The sequence below is a fragment of the Perna viridis genome, chromosome 13 (assembly GCF_037379345.1).
Source record: "Perna viridis isolate PV_CMFRI_1.1 ecotype Kerala chromosome 13, ASM3737934v1, whole genome shotgun sequence".
NCBI lineage: Eukaryota > Metazoa > Mollusca > Bivalvia > Mytilida > Mytilidae > Perna > Perna viridis.
Window position 1 is genome coordinate 13450707 of NC_142457.1, and position 20534 is coordinate 13471240.

The 20534-nt window shown below is 32.9% G+C and overlaps 1 protein-coding gene across 7 annotated transcripts in view; it reads right to left on the bottom strand.

Moving 5' to 3' along the window:
- The window catches only part of LOC148599658 (uncharacterized), a 30516-nt gene that overhangs the window by 5838 nt on the left and 4144 nt on the right, over positions 1–20534 (bottom strand). Inside the window, exon 1 of one of the 7 annotated variants that reach the window (XM_088558538.1) lies at positions 18355–18485. The exons of 4 other annotated variants lie outside the window; for them this stretch is intronic. The gene's annotated coding sequence lies outside the window, so the exon portion shown is untranslated. Of the gene's footprint in view, positions 1–4648; positions 5036–18354; positions 18486–18672; positions 19784–20534 lie in introns of those variants that run through there. 2 more of the 7 variants (XM_088558539.1, XR_015917981.1) reach the window with 2 other exon arrangements.

Here is a 20534-nt window from a genome sequence, read left to right on the forward strand (position 1 = left end):
CATACATGTATATAGGTCGCTGACGCTCCGTTTAAACAATTAATTGTGTTTGAGTAAGAATATAAGAATAATGAATAAGTTAACAATAGCCACATTTAAAGGTAAAAAGGGAACTATATACGAATATATTCAAGTTACCTATTCATTTTTAAACGCATAATAAACCATTTGAATTTAACTAGAAATAAAACCCCAGCGAGATTGTTAATAGTCTTCAATCATAGAAAAGGAATAAGAAAAGGAATGCCGAGTACTTATTGGGAAAACTGTCTTATGCAGGCCTTGTGGCAGTGGTTCCAGTCAAGAAACATTATAAAGAAAAGGATGCCATGCTTTCATTTGCCGCTCATCGTTTGCCCATTTTTGTTATAAAAAGGTAGCATATCCCCCAAAACCATCCTGACGTAGCATCCACTGTATCATAAATATATTTTTATTACGCTTACCGCCTCATGACAACGGAAGCTACGAGATGGCAAATACAAATGAAACTTTGCATAGACGATGGCATAGGAATTTCGATAATGCATTTCTTGGGAATTGTGCCATTTTTTGATCTAGTATTATTGCTTTTTGCAATATTAATCATTCTATTTTGCTATTTTGACCATGATTGGTGGAATTATATCACAGGGCTTGCTCCCACTATCAAATATGCAGCCCGACTCTATATATTAAGAAGTATTTGGTGGTGATACCTGTGTTTATTTATTAGGCTGTTGGCAGGGCAGTAATAAGTAATAATTATATTTGATTTTATTCGGGGGCGGAGGGGGGGGTGGTTGAGTTGAAGCGAGTTACCCCAAAATCTGGGATTCCTGTTTTGTTGTTATATACTATTCGGACTGCATATTTGGGAGTGGGAGCAATCCCCTGTGATAGTATTATAATACTTTATCGTTTATGTTAATGTACGTGTCTCTGGACTAGGTGCCCAGAAACTAAGCGCTTTCACATGACACATAGGTGTCTATGAAACAACTTGTAGCACTTGAGCTATGAACCTTATCAACTGAGAAATGAAGATAGTTGAGTGTAACACGTTTCTAAGGATATGATTTATTTCAATGATTTGTGGCTTAAGGAGGTAGAGCTGGGGTAAGGGACGCCTCTTGCAATCAGTGATATGGTTGCATCATATTCGATTTCACCAAAGCATATAACGCTTTCATCTGGAACATAATGAAATCAGTCCAAGTTACTTGATGCTTACATGAGATTGATGTCAAATGCTGAATACAAACGTTATGATGATTTGTAAGAGTTATGACCTTTACCCTACATCTACCTCCTTAAATGTGAATTATTTAAAAGACAGTTTCGACCTGAAGGTCGATAAACTGAATTTCGACCTTAAAATTTTAAAACTGGGAAAGGTCAACTAGTAGTTTGTAGTTCAATTATGGGCTATATCGGAGTGTTCCATGTAAACTGATATCGAATCTGAACATTAGGCAAACTGGCACGCTACTATGATGCTTTATAATGCATTTTGGTGTGTGTGTTTTTAAATGTCCTTCATAATCAGAATGGTGAATTTAAGAATAATAAAACGATGAGTTTAATATTAACCATTTATAACAATAACCTTATGTTAAGAAACGTTTGAATTCGATTCCCGTACTTTCCTTTTATTCCATATTTTTTGCAATACGACGAATATTTGGATTGGTACTTGAATATACATGTATTAATGCTTGTTATATATGGATTTAACGTGTGTACACTGTCTGTGGCAGACCTCATTCTGTTTTGATATTTCAAAAAAAAAACAAACAAACAAACAAACTAGTCTTAGTCTTAAAGTTTGACCCTTGACATATTTATTAACAATTATGAAATAATAAAGTACGGACAATATAAAAAGATGGTACAATGAACTGAAGTAAATGCTGAATGGAAAAGTAAATCTTACTCTTTACTTTAAGTGAACTTATTTGAACATTAGCGTGGAAAACGCCCTGTTTGTTTAGTATGGAATGTTATCTTTTTACTTCCTGGTATAACTTCACAGATTACACACGATTAGTTATGGAAGCTCATAGGGTACACCCGATTCCTAGTCAAAATAATTGGTTAAAACTCGTCTTGTCGACATTTCAAAGATCAGAATGTTGTTTTATAAACAAACATGTCGATTTTTATCATCAATTATTTCTCGGTTTTTTTTTCCTAGTTCAAATGATCGAAGTGGGTGCATTATACATGTATCATGGCGGCTTGTTTTTGTCAACTTTGTAAACCACAAGTCCACATGTTTTATCTCAATACACAATTACGCATGCGCAATAACGAATGTCGAACGCCTCTCAGATCGTTATTTACATCGGCTAGTTCTACTTCCCATCAACAAATAATTTGCTGAAAGATAATTTACTTGAACAAAATACATCTTACTGAGCTAATATAATATTATTTCCACTGAAAACACAATATTAATGCTACAGGCGTATGCTTTTCTCCCTCAGGCGTATTTTAACTTGGCAGGTGTATGCAGTCGTATTTAAGTAGGACCAGATATATCTGCCAATCAAAATCGAGCTACGTAAAGGACTTCGTCGACATTAAAATGATATGTTTTCAATGATACTTCACTTGAGAAATAATTTCTTAAAATCACGTTTTTTAATTAAATCATTCAAACAAATACTCATTTTAAACTATTTAAATACAGTTTCATTTTAAATTTACGATTTTCGTCGTATTTCGAAAATGCCCGTATGTATATACGATCAACGGCGGAATGCTTGAAATCGAAGTGCAACGAGAAAACAATGATATCTTGGTAGGTATCTATCGAAGAAGAAGCGAAGTTTTATACCAAGAAGAGAAATATACAACGACAATATTACCATGATGCTTGAAGCGGACTTTTGACGGAGGTGTCAACAAATTAAAACCACACACGGTTACTGTACACATGTTAATTTATAGCACGCCCGAACTTCGTCAAGTTCTTGAAGTTTTTCACAAAATCAAATTCAGATTATAATACTGGGTAGGCATTGCCTAAACCAGCGAACACTCGTAAAATATTAAAGGACATTACAATGATTGGGGGGCGGGGGGTCGACCCAGATGAAAATTTTTGCTTCGCAAGTTCAATATTTTTATTAACATTTAAGCAGCAAGCAAAATCAATATTTCTATTATAAAAAAAAACTGTCTTGTTAAAATATGGGGGAATTTTTTTCAATAAATGAACCACTTGAACATTCCCCCCCCCCCAAAAAAAAAAAATCCAACCCTATACCCCCCTTTCCCCTCACTCTCAAAATGGTCAATAACTTTACAGCACTTTGCAATACTTTACATTTTTCATCCCTTTAGGGCATCTCTAGCAACATCAATTTTAGTTTCAAACTGTACAAATACTGGAAATATTACAGTTCTCCACGGATGGTGGGAATATTTTACATTTGACATAAACAAAGTTCAGATGACAGCTGTAAATTCCAAACAAGAAAATTATTGCCTTTCCTATCTTAGAAAAGCTATGCTGCGATTTTGATAACATAATCGGAGTTAATTTTTTTCCGAGGCGGGTAAGGTTCTTGACAACAACAACAGCGGAACAGCGGAGATACACGTACGTACATCCACGTCTTTCCCGAAGTTTTTATAATTATAGCAGTCACTTCTTTAAATAATTAAAACAAATTAGAAACAGAATTGAAAATTATCAGAAAAGATGAATTTATTTTTACTGAAACGTAATCTTAGCCCATATTTTTTATTTGTTTGATTCAAGGAAATGATAATTTTTTTCCGTAAGGACAGTCTCTTTTTGTTACTTCCGGGACATGACTTTTTTTCGTTAGTGTATTGGTTAACCTTAAGGGAAGTTTAGAAAGTACACGTAATAACCGTAGAGCTTGCGCCGCTCGCTAATAATTGATTATTATGGGCAAATGAATTTTTGCTTCAGAAATATTAAATTGGTGATTTGTAATTTAAGCAATCTAAATTTCTCGACAACTTCTCCATGACAATCAAACTGAATAGCAGTTTCTCAGTAATTCATTATATAGCGAAACGCAACAATTTAATTTCATACATTCATTCTTTTTAAGGTATGGATTGCAGTATACAGAAATGGTGATTTTTTTAATTGTATACGTTGAGGTTTTGAGAGTACAATTGTACCAACAATGATAATCAATGGTGAGTTGCAGACTGTTATGGTCCAGGTTGCAAAATTAATTAGATTAATTAAATAGTACCGGTCATTATCAATTAATTAAATAATTATGGAGGTGGTAACACACATATATGTGGTATATATCATGCATTCTTGAAAGATGCTGGCATTTTCTGATGTAAATTCTGGATTGTGATGGGTATACAATACTCAATATTTCTTTAATTACCCTTAAGGTAAAGTGTGCAAATTTAAATAAAATGGTAGTAATTCAGGAATGCCTGTCTATGCAGTAATATCCTCAATTATGTGATGCACACAACATGTTTTGAGGTTGTGTAAACTAAAAGATCATTTCATCCTTGTAACATCAAAATTCGATAAGTTAGCATTTAAAAAGTTTGTGATGTCACTGTCATACACATGTAGCAAAAAAATAGATGAAAAATAACTTTCTTTATGTAATCAGTCAATATATTAAACTTAAAATTATTTTTATAATACTACCTATGTACATGTACATTATCATTCATGTATCACTGAGCAATCAGGACCCAAACAAGGGTACATTGTATTTCTAGTCTAACTTTGGATTTCAGCTCGTTTGCAGTCGTCAGAAGAATTGAAACCAAATTAACGTCTTTGTATAATGTGGATGCTACTCCATGTTTTTTTAAGCTTAATACTGTGATCTAAAACACAAATACAGATACATGTACTGTAGTATAGTGCTTTGATTTAGAACCTTTGAAATTAGTTCAGACCCTCGAGCATAAATGTAGAATTTTTTTCAAACCATTATACATGTTATGTTTCTATTGCAATAAACTTTTCAAATTATACTGTACAATTTGATATATGGAGTCTTGTTTAAACCATTTTAGAGGAAATATTCTAAATCCAGCTATTCTATCATACTTAAATTGGTAAACAAAATTCGTAACTTTTCGAATATTTTCCGTGTGAAAAAATTTCTAAGTTCATCTTTTTGAATGTTTTCCGTGTGAAAACATTTCTAAGTTCCTACTTTCCGAACATTTTCCGAGTGCAAAAATGCATAAGTCCTCACTTTCCAAACTATTTCCGAAATTAAGTACAGATTTCCGAATAATACATTCAGAATTCCAAACTTGAAGCTGGGAATTCTGAGTAAAGTCCGGAATCTCCTGCTACGGCTTAACAAAGTAACAAAACCAAATGAGCAACTCTGACTCCACTAAAAACTTGGAGCATGGACCTGGTGCACCGGTACTGTAAGCGTCCTCTGCTTTTCTAGAAACACCCATCGAGTTGCTCATAAAATGCTAAGTCCGGGGTAGACGAAACAGGAAAGGATGACTTTCTTTTCTGAATTGCAATACTTATTTTCATTGAAAAAAAAAAGATCGGTTATCCATTTTATTTATCATAAGCTAAAGAAGTAACATTTTTTACTTAAAAGAGGTTAGAATAGCACATATCACAAGAAGATACAAGAATATATTCTAAGACGTTGCATTTGAAATGATGAAACTTCAGAAAAATTGGTTGCTAAGGACTTATGTGCACTAAACAATTAAATGTCTTGACGCCAACTACATTTTCTTACTCAACGAACCTTAACCTACACAAAAAAATTTGGTTACTATGGTGAAACTCCTACTTTTTCAAATGTAGGGTTCCCAAAACCTTGCCAAAATAATAAAGGAGAAGGGGACTTTCAAATGGTGTTTGTCTTGTAATTTTTCGAAAGCTTTATTTGTGTGGCGGCATTAAACAATACAAGATTTATTAAAATTGAACACGGGATATTGATTGTAAAGTAAATCTAACACTTGGTTTGCTCCCCAAGATTGGGGATAATTCTGCCTTGTGTTCTACTACATGCATTCATATAATGAAAAAGGCTGTATACATGGCAAAAATGAGAAAACACATTAAAACACAGATTCTATTTCACACTCTGGGCACGGAAAACAGTATGTATTTGATGTTTTTTATCTCATCATTGGTTTTAATACCCAAAATAGCATATGAGGATGAAGGTATAGAAAATTATGGAGTTTGTTTCCAAACTTTAAGACTGGGTACTAATAGACTTGTTTTCACTTTCTTTTCTACAGTGCAATACTTATTTGCACAGAAAAAGTTTGTTCGGTTATCCATTTGTGTTATTATAAGCTAAAGAAGTAACGTTTGTTTTGCTTAAAAGTGGTTAGAATAGCACACATCACAAGAAGATACAAGAATATCTTCCATGACGTCGCATTTGAAATAATGAAACTTCAGAAAATTTGTAGGCACTTGCACATGACCTTAATTGTGTTTACTTTTGACCACATGAGAGTTTTAATTGGCTCAATGATATACATTTGATTGACACCTCCCATTAGGATATATTGTTTACATGAAAAATAGACAAAAAGTGGCGAAAGTTCAATCTGGTGGTATATTGTTTGGATATAAGATAGAATATAATGATTGTATTGAATGCTTTGAGACTGATTGTAAATATGTTTTATGGTTTAGAGTAAATGAAAAACTCATAAATAAAGATAGTGAGGCGGTTTTTGTGATCGTTTATACTTCCATTGATGCAATTTGTCAAATAGAAAATGAATTTTTGACCCTCTCTTCCAGGTATAAGTATATTTCTTTATTATTTCAATGCAAGAACCTCAGATAAATTAGACTATTTCAAATTTAATGATAAGAATCCGTTGAAAGATTTTTCAGAACACGTGGATGATAACTTTCTTCTTCTAGACGAGCTTGGTATCCCAAGAGATAGGATTAACAGTGATAAAGGCAAAAAGAGATTTGGTACACAGTTACTTGATTTTTGTAAATCTAACATGTTTATATTTAACGGAAGGGTGAATGGTGAACAACAGGATAAATTTACTTGTAAAACGCGAGCGTTGTTGACTATTGCATCAGTTCTGTTGATTTATTGAGGAGTTTTTTTAGTTTCAAAGTTCTAGAGTTTTTGAAACTATATTCAGATGTGCATTGTCCTTTGAGTATTTCCATGAGTACAAATGTATGTATAATAGTATGAAAGACAAGGTAGTGAAAGTTACAAATGTACAAGATGTGCCCCACGAAAGAGAGAAAGCTAAGAAATGGAATGAAAAGAAAGAAAATTATTTGATATCTAATATAGATCAGGCTAAGCTGAATGAAATTTTAGAATTACCAAGAGAGAATATTAACTCGAATATTTTAAACGATCTTGTAGGAAAGATATGTGATGTATTCATTAGTAGTGCGAAGCACACTTTTGGAACTTATTTACCTCGGCACTCTAACACGGCAAATCATAGATTTACCGTGAATGATAAGCCTTGGTTTAATAAAGACTGCAAATTTTGCAAGAACAAATTATAGAAAATTTTGACGTAGATTTAGAAAGTCATGATCACTGGCAAACAAGGAACAGTCAAGAAATGCCGAACAGTTATATAAGAAGACTCTTGATACCTGTCAGAAGCAATATAGAGCTGATATTGCCAGAAAACTTAAGCGAATGAGATCACAAATGCTAAGGAATATCGGAAAGGACTTAATCAGGGAAGGCGAAAGAGACAACCAAATATCAGTATTGAGTCCCTATATGAATATTTCAAAAATTTAAATAGTGATTCCTCTGAAAATAATGAGGATTCCACTCCCTCGTTTGCAAATAATCAGAATGATGAATTAATTCAGATTAGTTACGATTTAAATCAATATATAGAAAAGGGGGAAATTATGAAATGTATTAAAAAGCTAAAAAATAACAAAGCTTGTGGTGAAGATGGTATTGTTAATGAAAGCACTTCATTGAAATTTGTAGATATTTATGAAAAGTTATTTAACCTGATTTTTGATACAGGTACTATGCCAGAGACCTGGTTAACTGGTAAGATTATTCCAATATATAAGAATAAGGGAGATGGCAATGACTCTAATTTTTTCAGACCCATTACGATTGTAAGCTGCTTGGGTACAATGTTTACAGCTATACTAAGCGAACGCCTAAACACTTTTTTCAGATATTGAACGAGAGCCAGACAGGCTTTAGAAAAAATATTCTATCAATGATAACATAATTACTTGATGTTCATTTTTCGAAATTCTGAAGACAAAAATTATATTGCGGATTTATTGATTTTGAGAAGGCGTTCAATAAAGTTTGGGGAAACGGTCTAGTATAAATGTATTCTTAATAGTATAAATGGTAAAATGTTAGATGTTATTCAAAATATGTATAAGAATACTAAGTCCAATATTATTTATAACAAAGGTGCATCTGAATATTCCCAACGTGAAATGGGAGTCAGACATTGTTTGTTCTTTTTCTTAATGATGTAGAAGATTTTATTGGTAGACATGATGCACCAGGGTTGTCAACAATATATGATGAGATAGAAAATTAGCTAAATTTATATATGAGAATGTTTATTTTATTATATGCAGATGACTCAACTCTGATGACTGAAACGCCAGAGGACCTACAGAATCAATTAGGTATTTTTCCTCAGTACTTTGAAACTTGGAGACTTAATGTTAACAAGACTAAGATTCTTTGTTATTGTAATGGTAGATTGCCCAACAATCTAACATTTAATTTCAATAACCAAAATATCGATATTATCAAAGATTTCAATTATTTAGGTGTTCTCCTTTCAAAGAGTGGAAAATTTGCGAAAGCAATACAATCACAGGCAGAAAATGGAATGAAGGCTATGTATGAGATACTGAAGAGAGGTAGACACAATATCCTATCGATTTCTTGTCAACTAGATCTGTCTGATAAGGTTGTAAAACCTATATTGCTATATGGTTCAGAAGTTTGGGGCTTCGGAAATACTGAACTAATAGAAAAGGTTCATCTAAAATTTTGCAAATGTTTGCTACGTTTAAAGTCTTCAACTCCAGATGTTGTGGTTTATGGTGAATTGGGTCGCCATCCATTACTTTTAGATGTAAAACATAGAATGGTAACATACTGGACTAAACTTGTTTCTGGAAAGGAAACGAAATATTCGTATGTAATGTTTATTTTATTGTACAAGATACAATCAAACCGTGATATTTCATTTCCATGGCTTCTTTATGTTAAAAAGGTACTCGATGAGTGTGGTCTTTCTTATGTATGGATTACTCAGACTTTTGGTAGTTATACTTGGTTAAAGGCGGTGGTTAAAACATGTTTATTAGATTATTTCATCAAGAGTGGAATGATATGGTTCATAAAAGTGCTAAATATGTAAATTATAGAAAAGAGAGATCTTGTATTTGAGAAATACTTTGATATTTTGGAAGATAAAGATAATTTTTTATTTTGCAAATTTCGGACCACTAATCACAGACAGCCTATAAAACAAGGTCGATGGAACAACATTTTAAGAGAAAACAGATTATGTACACTATGTGAAGTTAAAGATGTAGGTGATGAATGTCATGGTATGATGACATGTTTCTTTTTTTTCTAGAGCATCGAAAAAAGTTTATCCATAGAAAATTTTCTACTAGGCCAAATGTTTTATTGTTTAATTAATTGATGTCTACACATAACAAAAATCAATTGGTCCAAATATGTAAGTTAATACGTGTTATTATTTAAAATGTGTGCCCTCCTGGCTACACACATACACTATGTTGTAAATATTGTATATATTGTACATATTATGCATACTATATCTGTACTTATGCTACTTATGCAATATGGTGATGAGTATAAATAAAGAAAGGAATAAATTGTCAGTCACGGTCACCTGGTCTAATTACCTTTAATTGTCTTCAGTCGTAAATTGGTCACGATAACACGGTAAATTAACTCTGACCAGGTGTCAACACAATTGTTTACTTAGAGAAAGTACCTGTTGATGATAAACTTCCTGTCCATTTTAATACACAAACCTTAAATAAAATAAAAAATCGCAAATTGCGACATTGGCGAAGCCCAGCGCTACCCCTGAATCAGTATTATCCATGTTGCAACAAGATAGTGCGTTTTGTTTGTTTGTTTGTTTGTTTGTTCGTTTTTTTGTTTTGTTTTTTTTTTGTGGGGGGGAGCCTGTTTGCGTCAATGTGAATTCTTTTTGTACACTTAAAAAGTTTTGTCGTCAAATCACGTAAGAGGAGGGTGTACTGTTTTACCCTTGTCCACGTTACCATAACAATTTTTCCTCCATAGTTTTCTCAGCTACTAGATCATCACAGTGGCTTGAAATTTAACACATTCTTCCTGTAGGTACAGTAATATGTATGTTGTATGGATGGATATATTTTGGAAATAAATCAGCAATAACTTACTGCTTACCAAGGACTTTGTTTATTTTCCTCATATCCTGATTGAAATGGGGGTATCACTAATGTGTAATCACTCATAAATTTTCTTGTTTTTTAACGATATTTTTGTGGATATAGTGAAAAATGGCTAAGTCATTTGAAACAGAAAATAGACATTGGACATGCCCAAAATCACTTACCATGTATGTTTCATCGATACAAAGCACATATGGCAACAATAACACAGTCCGTACATGTAGTTGACATTTAAAAGGGAAACTTAAAGCTGTATTAACTGTGATTTTTGTAACTTTTTGTTTCTGTCGAAATATGCCTAAACTTTGAATTATTTCTTATCAATTGTACTTTTCCTGTATAATTTTATTTGATATCCACAAATAAAATGCTTTAATTACATAAAATAGCTGTCTATATATTTATTGTCTTGCAAGACAAAAAATCGACCTAGATAAACTCGTATTCATTTAACTTCTCGTGACCTTAATCCGCGCATGTGCTGTAATGGTCGCTTTTTTAGTAACAAATCTGATTCCAAAGCCAAAGTGGTTATTCAACGGCAAGAACAACCGACAGACTCAAGCCGTAAAAGAAAAAAACATCGAATATAACGCAAAGATTCTTTTGAAATTTACGTTAATGTGATATAATGTGGCCCAAATATGGTCATCATTTCTTTGAAAACTGATCAAGAAAAAGATGAAATGAATAGAAAACAAACACGTGCTTACCTCTCTATCAGTTATTGTTATTTTTTTGCAAAGGTTAAAGTATTTTTAACCCAGGTGTATGTCCTGTCGGCAATCTCCGGAAGTAATGTCGAAAAATAATTAGACCAGAGCTATCGATCTTCTCTGATTAACAAAACGGTGTTTTCATACTATTCTGTAGGTATTATCGACATTTATTGCTTCAGTTGGATTACTACAAATTTATTTTATTGAATCAGCAACATTCAGTAGAATCAAATCTAAACGAATTTGGCAGTTAATGCAGCTTTAATCGTCTTAGAATAGGATAACATGAATCTTTGAGATACCCTTGATCTGCAAAATAATTCGATAACTCTTGCTTTAGGCACAGTTTTTTACTGCAGAACGGTTTTGCCAATGCAATTGAATTCTTATCTTGTTATGTTCTTACCATACACATAACAGATAGCTACATGTATTTCAAAGTTAGGTTGTAAAGGAAACTCGATATGCAATATATGCAGGGAGAAACCTACCGCGACGAGAACAATAGAAGTCGCGCTCTTGTTTAGCTGAGGAGGAAAAGTGAATCATGTTGTTTATTGTCGTTACTAATGATCTTAAAAGTTAATTTTAGACAAAAAAGTCATCATTTTCAATTTAGATTATGAATATAATTATTAGACTAGAGGAATATCAGTATGGTTATTGTTAATTCGCTTTTGTATTAATTCAAATCTCCATCATTTCTGATGTCAATATAAAGAAATGAGAAAACAGTGTTATACTCATTTATGATGGAGATATCTTACTACCACGCTTACTTACTTACAGAACACTTTCAACTATAAACATGCCTGTAGTTCAGTGCCCGGTATCAGATTGCTAGTATGAGATAGCCGATCTCGATGCCGTTGTAATTGCAGCTTTACTCAAAGCTCACGCAACAGTACACAACATATCAGCAAAAGTTGAAAAGTTCAGAAGACCAACTGTTTCTGCAGCGGGTTCTAGTGAAGATTGAACTTATTTCCTTTCTCGTCATTCAGCTTCTTGAATGTTGTGATGAATCGTTGCGTCGAGACCTCACAAGATCTACTGGTGGTTCACTTGTCGATAAACCTGAACAAGACTCCTTACAGCCACGCCTACACTAGCTGTGAGAGAAGAAAATACGATGGTTGCACGTGTAGCTCTCCATGACATGACTCAGGATTGCAATGAGACAGTTTGATAATTTGGTGCAATACTTCGAGGTCAGGCAGGGATATATATAAATTCACAATGCCATGCCCAGATGTGATCTTGATGTTGACTACACTGAAGCCATTTTACGAGACGTACTAACTCATGGACTAAGTGACCTAGACATACAATTAGAGCTCTTGGGGGATAAAAACCAGGATATGACGCTTGAACAAGTCTTCAATTTTGTCCAAGCAAAGGAATCTGGCAAACGCTCAGCATCATGTCTTCTTAAAACTCAGGGAGCAGGAGCCACTCGAGCACATATCGCAGGAGGAAAATTGGTAATATGACCAAGGATACCAAAACAAAGCTGAAAATAAGTTCGACTTATGTGGCTGCTGTGGGGAAAAAAGACATGGCAAGAATGCCTCACCTAAGATCAGGAAAAAAGAGTGTTCAGCATACGGACACCGTTGCAACAATTGTGACCGCGACAACCACTTTGAATTTGTTTGTCGTCAAAAAGTTAAGACAAAACATAGTGAGGAAAGTGAAAGTGTAGTATTTGAATTATTACTGTGTGCCGCAACTGTTTCACAACAAGGAAAGAAGATAATACACCTTGACCATCATCTATATTCTCAAATGTCAAATACATGGGAAAAACGTCCTTCACAACCACAGCCATTCATTTATATTACTGTTAAAGTCGTTGAGGATGATTATAACCAGCTAGGATTTAACTTCGTAACCTCTCAACAGAGACACGTCGTCATCCCTGCAATGGCAGACACGGGCTGTCAGAGTTGGCTCGCTGGAATCAAAGTGCTTCACAAAATTGGACTGAAACAAACCGACCTCATTCCGGTAAATGTAAAAATGCACGCAGCTTATTATACAGGGATTATGATTCTAGGAGCGATTATAGTGCGATTATCCGAAATGGACCGTGAAAATCTAGTACATGAAACTCGACAAATCGTATACATTACTGACAGCTCCTTATGATTAGTTCAGTTTACAAGACTGAATATGTGGATCAGAATGAATTTATTAAAATATTTCAAAACTTAAACTCTCTTAACATAAATGCCTGATACAGGTAAATGAACTATGTTTGGGCTTATGATATAATTACAGAAATTGGAGCACGGAATTTACAATGAACACTGTACATTGACTTGACATGGTACATGGAATAGACAAGGTACGTGGATTGGACATAATACACAGTATGAACATAAAACATGGTACAATGTACATTGAAATTGGTACTAGGTACACAGACCGTTCGAAATACTATACTCGGCGTTACATAAATAAGATACTGTTAAAATTTGAATTTGCGACTTTATTGACACCTACCGTCGTTTAAATTGTCTAAATGACTTGCTCATTCGTTTAGCCAAATAGCCTCTCCCTAAACATTGAATCGTTCAATTCCGGTGAGATTTTAATTTTCGGTCCCAATATTTACATTGTCAAGAGTCGGCCATGTTTACAGTGATCGGGTTGCTAGGAGATGTTGTTTACGTTTAAATGGTTTGTCCAAAAACCAAAGAACCCAGAATGCATTTTGGCGATCAACTCACGCAAAAGAGAAGCTCCTGCAAACATCATTTTGTGTGATATAGTTGGCACATTCATTAGAAGGGATTTATTAATCCTCATTTAAGCTTGCCTTTTGAGAAAATTTTAATGGCTAACTACATGGAGCTTCATGATGTCATTTAAAGCCGGAAGTAAATATGCTTTATGACATTTATAATTTGCAGTGATGGCACACGTCAATAATAACAGGAAGACGCTGGCCTTGGTTTAGAGAAATATGCAGACTATACTAGAATTCAAAAACGTTCACGTTAGCTTGAATTAGTCTTGTGTCCAGAACTTGCAATCAAAGACCTCGTTTGTTACAAAAAATAAACAAAAAAAAACAGCTTCAGTCCTGCGAACAAAAAGGAGATAAATGCACCAGGTATGTTTCAATCAACAGTAGTGACAACTTGTTTCGTCTGATTTTGTTGTTATTACGTTTCACTTTTTACACCGCTTTACTCAAAGTTATTTTAGAATACAAATATATAATGCACTCATATTAATATTGTAAACGTCGGTATGATGTACACATGTTTCAAAGAGTAACGACTCGTTAGTAGCATTGTAATCAAAAGAGCTAGAATCTATAACAAAATCATTTGTCGACCCTCTATGTTGTATTGAACTATAAACAATATGAAAAAGGTATTTGCCTTAAAATTAAGCGAAGCCTTTTTTAGGTTCCCTTTGAATATATAATGTCCGAGCAGTTCCGATCATTAAATAACATGTAGGTCTTTGAAAAGTTTTGTTAAGCATGTGTTTTACTACATGTCAAAGATTCAATAATACATAGAGATGTAGTGTTTTTGCCTTGTCAAACGTTTCTCAAGTGGTCAGTATGGAAACAAAATAGACCGAATTTCTATTCATTATAAAGCGAGCTTAGCACGCGTATTATCTTGTTTTTTTAATTTGAAAACACTTTTAAGAACCCTTTTTATGCTCTTTAGTTATGTGCGCTAGTCCATTAAGTTGACCACTGCCATCTCCACCTTTAATAAAGATGGGTAAGTTACTTAATGATGATTGTATAATGTTGCAAAAGTACCAATTTTCTCAACAATATCGTTTGCAACATGATTATGTACGTGAGTGAGTAAAATCCGGAAAGCGTGAAGTTCGACAGGTTGTCAATTAGGTGAAACGTTAAATCTAAGTGAAAATATCATGTATTATCTTTGAAATATGCATTTTGTCTATCTACATGTCTTTTGGCTTCAATCAGGATAGAAATATTGAAATTTAATAAGTAGTGTTTCATCTTGCATTTAAATTGATTAAAAAATGAATGTACGGTGTGATAAGACAATATAAAAAACTACATCTAGACTGAAGGTTAGATCTTTGTAGTTATACCACCGTGGACAAATGTGTAGCATTAATCTGATGTCTATCGTTATCTCTTTTATTCTTCTCCTTTTCCAAAACAGATGTTTATCATACTATGAACCAAAAGGTAAAAATAGACGCCTTTCATTAAATATCAATTGCCCTAACCCAAGGGGAAATTTAATGCTTTTGCATGTAGTACGAACTCATGCTTGTATGTATATCCACATTTGGGGCAGTATTGCACTTTTTACAGTGGGCTATTTGTCAATGTAATACGTGTGGTTATAAGTCTCCTTATTAGATATAATATATAGTCGACTTATATTAATCGCCAGACGCTTTTAAAAAGGTAATTAAAGAGATAAATGATCCGTTTTGACATCTTCAATTGTGAATATTTAAATGTATTGAAATACAAATTAAAGTCGAACTCTTTGATTGGATATTAATTGATTTGTTATGTAGCCAAAAAAAAAATATTGCTTATACCTGCATTTTTAAACATGGCCGTTTTTAAAAAAGGGTACAGGAAACAAAAGACATTGGCTTTATTTCAGATAGAAATCATGACGCAGTTTTTATCAATTTATTCAACTAATTCATTGCAAATGGCGATATATGTAAACCTTGAACGTCAGATATGTTTACCATAATGAAAATATCGTGTTGTTATAAAAAAAAAAGTCAAACATATATTTTTCCGGTAGAGGTTCTCTTTTAGGCAAAATATATGATGGACTCAATTATATGCTTGATAGAGAAATATGCAGAATATATATACATAATGAAAGCAGAAAGCTTATAGATATTTATGTGACATTATTTTGAATATTTCTGTGTTCGGCAAATTTCTTTCTTTTATATAAGGCATCAAACAATTGTCTCCCTAAATCCCATATAAACATTTGAATCTCAAAATATAGCCATAGTACACAAACGCACACACAAACACAAAAACAAATAAACAAAAACAAATACAAAAGCAAACACAAAAAAAAACAAACAAACAAAACAAACAAAAAAAACAAAAAGCAAAGACAAAAAAAAACAAATGGGAATAACAGAATAAGATATAATGCTACGGTAATGTCAGCATGTCTAGCTCCGCCAGATGTAACCGTCACATATTGCAAGTGATATTTATCAAGCAGTGGTGTTGCAAATGTAGTTTCCCGACTTTAGTTACAGACGGTCCCTTTTAAAACAGTGGAGCAATAAAATTGTTGACGATTACACTGTATCATGATGTAAATACAGAAACAAATAGAAATGATGAAACATTATCCTAAATAGATCAAGCAAGTTCACCAAAAGTTAAGAGCAGTACTTTCCAAAGGACAAAAAGAGCGTTTCCTGCATTCCCTTTCAGTAAACTTTTGTAACTCTAGATATCTGTACTAATAAAGAATCAACATAGTATAATATTACTTCATTTGATGGTGTTCTTATAATCATTATCATAAATATTCTTTGTCATCACGCAATCACATAAGAATTCATTGCTTTACCAAAGCGTGAATATATTGCGGATCAAATACCAGGTTATTGTAATAATGTCTTTTTTCGGTAGATCGAGCATTAGTACCAATATGAATTATTTCTCTAGATTATAGAATAATCAAAGTTATGCTTACAAGATAGAGTGACAAAACAACTCGGTGTTGTAATAATTTGTCCGATTTTGGGTGGCGTGCCTACGTGGGAATGAAGATCTGGCTCAACTTGTATAATTGATACAAAGGCTGGTGTCCGCGATTGTTTATAGTGAATTAATATCTGCAATAGGATGTTACACAATAAGAAACCAATCAAATAAAACCTGTAGATAAGAAACCAGTACAGTAAATACAAAATCCGAAAATGACAGAGTACATCGAATATTAAAAAATATCCGGGCCAATTATATGAACACATCATACGAAGGTGCTGAAGAAATGTTGCTACAGATGAAAGGAAAATTGACATTCTAAATAAAAGTCATCACGTTTGTCGTAAAGTTTGATCAGTAGTTTACCTTTTCCATCGATTTCTAAGTGTTAGTCAAGATAAGAAGCTGATTTCACAGTGTCTGTAGTATCCTTTATCTCAAGTTCTTTGGGATAGATGCGATGTATCAAATCCCCAAAATTAGGATTGTTTAAAGATAATACGTCATCTTTATAGCGGAAACTGAGATTAAATGATCTAGCTAAACGATATTCCGTCTTTCGGATCAAATCAGCTATAAAGTCAGCCTCATAAGAGTAAAGGAAGGTGTAGATATAGGTGTAGACGGTGGTACAGAAAACGACATACAAACAGAACATTAGACTTTTATGACATTTGTCTCGAACTTCTTTCGGCAAAAATTCCGAAGCTTTAATAATAGGACAATTCAGTACAACCGATAAATCTACATATAAAGCGAACCAAATAAAGTAGAAAACAAGTAAAATTTCAAGACAATGAAATACAAGACGAAACTGGTATAGTATAGTATAGTAGTATAAATCCACAAGTTCACGCATAAACGTGTAAGCATTTCTTGTTCTGCCATTGAAACCTTTCATTCAGCTAGTGATTAAAATCCGACAAATGTCTAATAAAAACAGTGAAACTGTCCGACTCAATCACAAATGTGTATCAGCAATTAAAAAAAAAAACCGAAGAGATTTAAACTATTGTAATATCATGTAATTCAAAAAAAATCTATCATTATGTAAATAAAGCAACCATTAATAAAATTGGTGAAACATAATTCGAAAAATGAAAATTTGATAATCAATAATTCAAGTAAACAAAAAAGGGGGATTTTGGATTGAATGAAATCACGTGTTCATAAATGAAATAAAGTGGTCGTTGCATAAAATTAGATAATATTTTAAGTAAAGTGTAAAGTAAATTTATTCTCCTACTGTTTTAGTACATAATTGTGGATCAGACTTTTCAGTGTCCAAGAATGGAGCTAAATCAAACAACAAGATTCATTGCACTATTAAGATCATCTCTTTATGTTTTCTTCTTTCGTTCTGTCTGTGTTTGCTTTGTTGTACATTTACATATCAATAGTGTAAGGGTTTTGGCCAATTGTTAAATCATATTATAGGTTACATGAGCAATGTAAACAAATAAAACAAAACTTACTGGTAGAATCGAAGACCTGTCGTGTCTGTTATGAATTCATGTTCATGTGGTATTTTCCAATTACAACATTTAAATTATCACATAACTCATTGTTAGTTTAAACGTAAGAAAATTTACAATGTCAAATGGAATAGATAAAACGTCTTTTAACGTTACCCTTATATTGAATAGTTTAATCTATTGAGATCAATTGTCTATATATCCCATTGTTTGGACTTTAAGCAGACTTTAGATTAATTTGTTATAGGAAAACTATTAGTACATGGGCTGAGATACCCCCGTGCACCCTTTCTACTCATCAATAAAAATATGATTTTCATGTGCCTTTATATCTCCTATGTACGAATCTTTTTGTCGACACAAAATAAACTGAATCATGTTTGTATTTTTGGCTACTGTTTATATCTCAATGAGACAAAAATTAATTTGAACAGTATTATCATGTAGCCCAATGTTCCAGTTTTACGATTTCCGTAGTCAGAATATATCAAGAAATGCAAAAAAAGATATTTCCAATTTTTAGGTCAAAAGACATAAAATGCGACTCTACGAGTTATTACTTTACTAAAACGTCTCAAATTTGGTATCATTCGATAGTTAATTCAATTTCCTACATGAATGAACCACGAAAAACTAATTTTCAAAAGTGACGTTTCAAAAATATATCCCCTACCCCAAGAAACTAGTCTCTGTCAAACATGTTTCTCATTCATAGCGTAGGGACATTGAAGAACTCATATTTTAGGCATTCATACTTGAATTTTCTTGTTCCACAATTATTGGAATGCTATCACAAATAACCGTGTCCTCACTAACTGGAATGATATTTTACAGATTGCTATGTTCCACACTCACTTGAATGCTTTCTCACAGATTGCTTTGATCCACAAATATTTGAATAAAGTATCACACATTGCCGTGTTCTTTGTCACAGATTGCCTTATATTGCACTCACTAGAATGCTTTGTCACAAATTACCGTGCTCCACACTCACTGGAATTATGTGTTACAAATTCCCATGTTTCACAATCAGTTGACTGCTATGTCACAGATTGCCTTAAATGACACTCACTAGAATGCTGTCACAAATTACCGTGTTCCACACCCACTGAAATGCTGTGTTACAGATTGATGTATTCCACACTCACTTGAATGCTGTGTCACAGATTGCCTTGATTCACAATTATTGAAATGATGTGCCACAGATTGCCGCGTTCCAAACTCACTTGAATGCTTTGTCAGAGATTGATTTGTTCCACAATTTTTTTTAATGCAATGTCACACATTGTAGGGTATAAGGGTTAGAACTTCTCCCCTTTTTTTCAAATTTTGATAATTGTGTCTTCATAATTTAATAGGTTTCCCTTTATTCTGTTCCTTGTACCAATTGTTAGGTACAGACCATTTTGTACTGATGGGGGAAGGCTTCCTTTGTTATAAAAATAATAGGATTACTCTAAATTTTAGCCATCATCGATTGATAAAAAAATATTAATATTGTTTAATATTTCCACCATCCCTTAACAAAAACAAAAAAAAAATACTTCGGTTAAAAACATTAATATACGATACACTCATAAATAAACAATATAAATTATGACCAAATGACAGAACCAGGTTGTTGTACATTATTATCAGGATTATTTTAAGGATTATATAATATCATAAAGGAGAGTTTCTATTTTGCAAGTTCCCCTGAAAATAATGTCACTCCCGTGTATGCTGCTTGCTTAAAGTTAAAGGACGAAAAACATAGTTTCCTGGTTATCATCCATGTGATATGCTTTATTTCAAAATAGAACTTTATAGTAGCTAGTTTACAAGACAAGATTAACATCAGCTACGTACGCATACTCATAAGATGGTGTTGGTTCAATAAACCAAGCATAGACAATTTTATTTGGCACTGTTTAAAACCAATAGAATGTAATTATTGGTATAGAACAATGGAAAAATACGTAATATTCTTTATACACTTAAAAGGTAGAACAATACTATCATAAACCTGTCTTTTAATGCTAATAATGTCGGAATGTAAACAGATTTTTTTCAAAAGAATTAAATATAACTGTCATCCTTTCCACATAATTAAACAGATATACCATCCAGTTCTATTAAACAAACATATAGCTAGAAAACTAAACAATCATTTATCTTTATAATAATCTAATTATACCTTA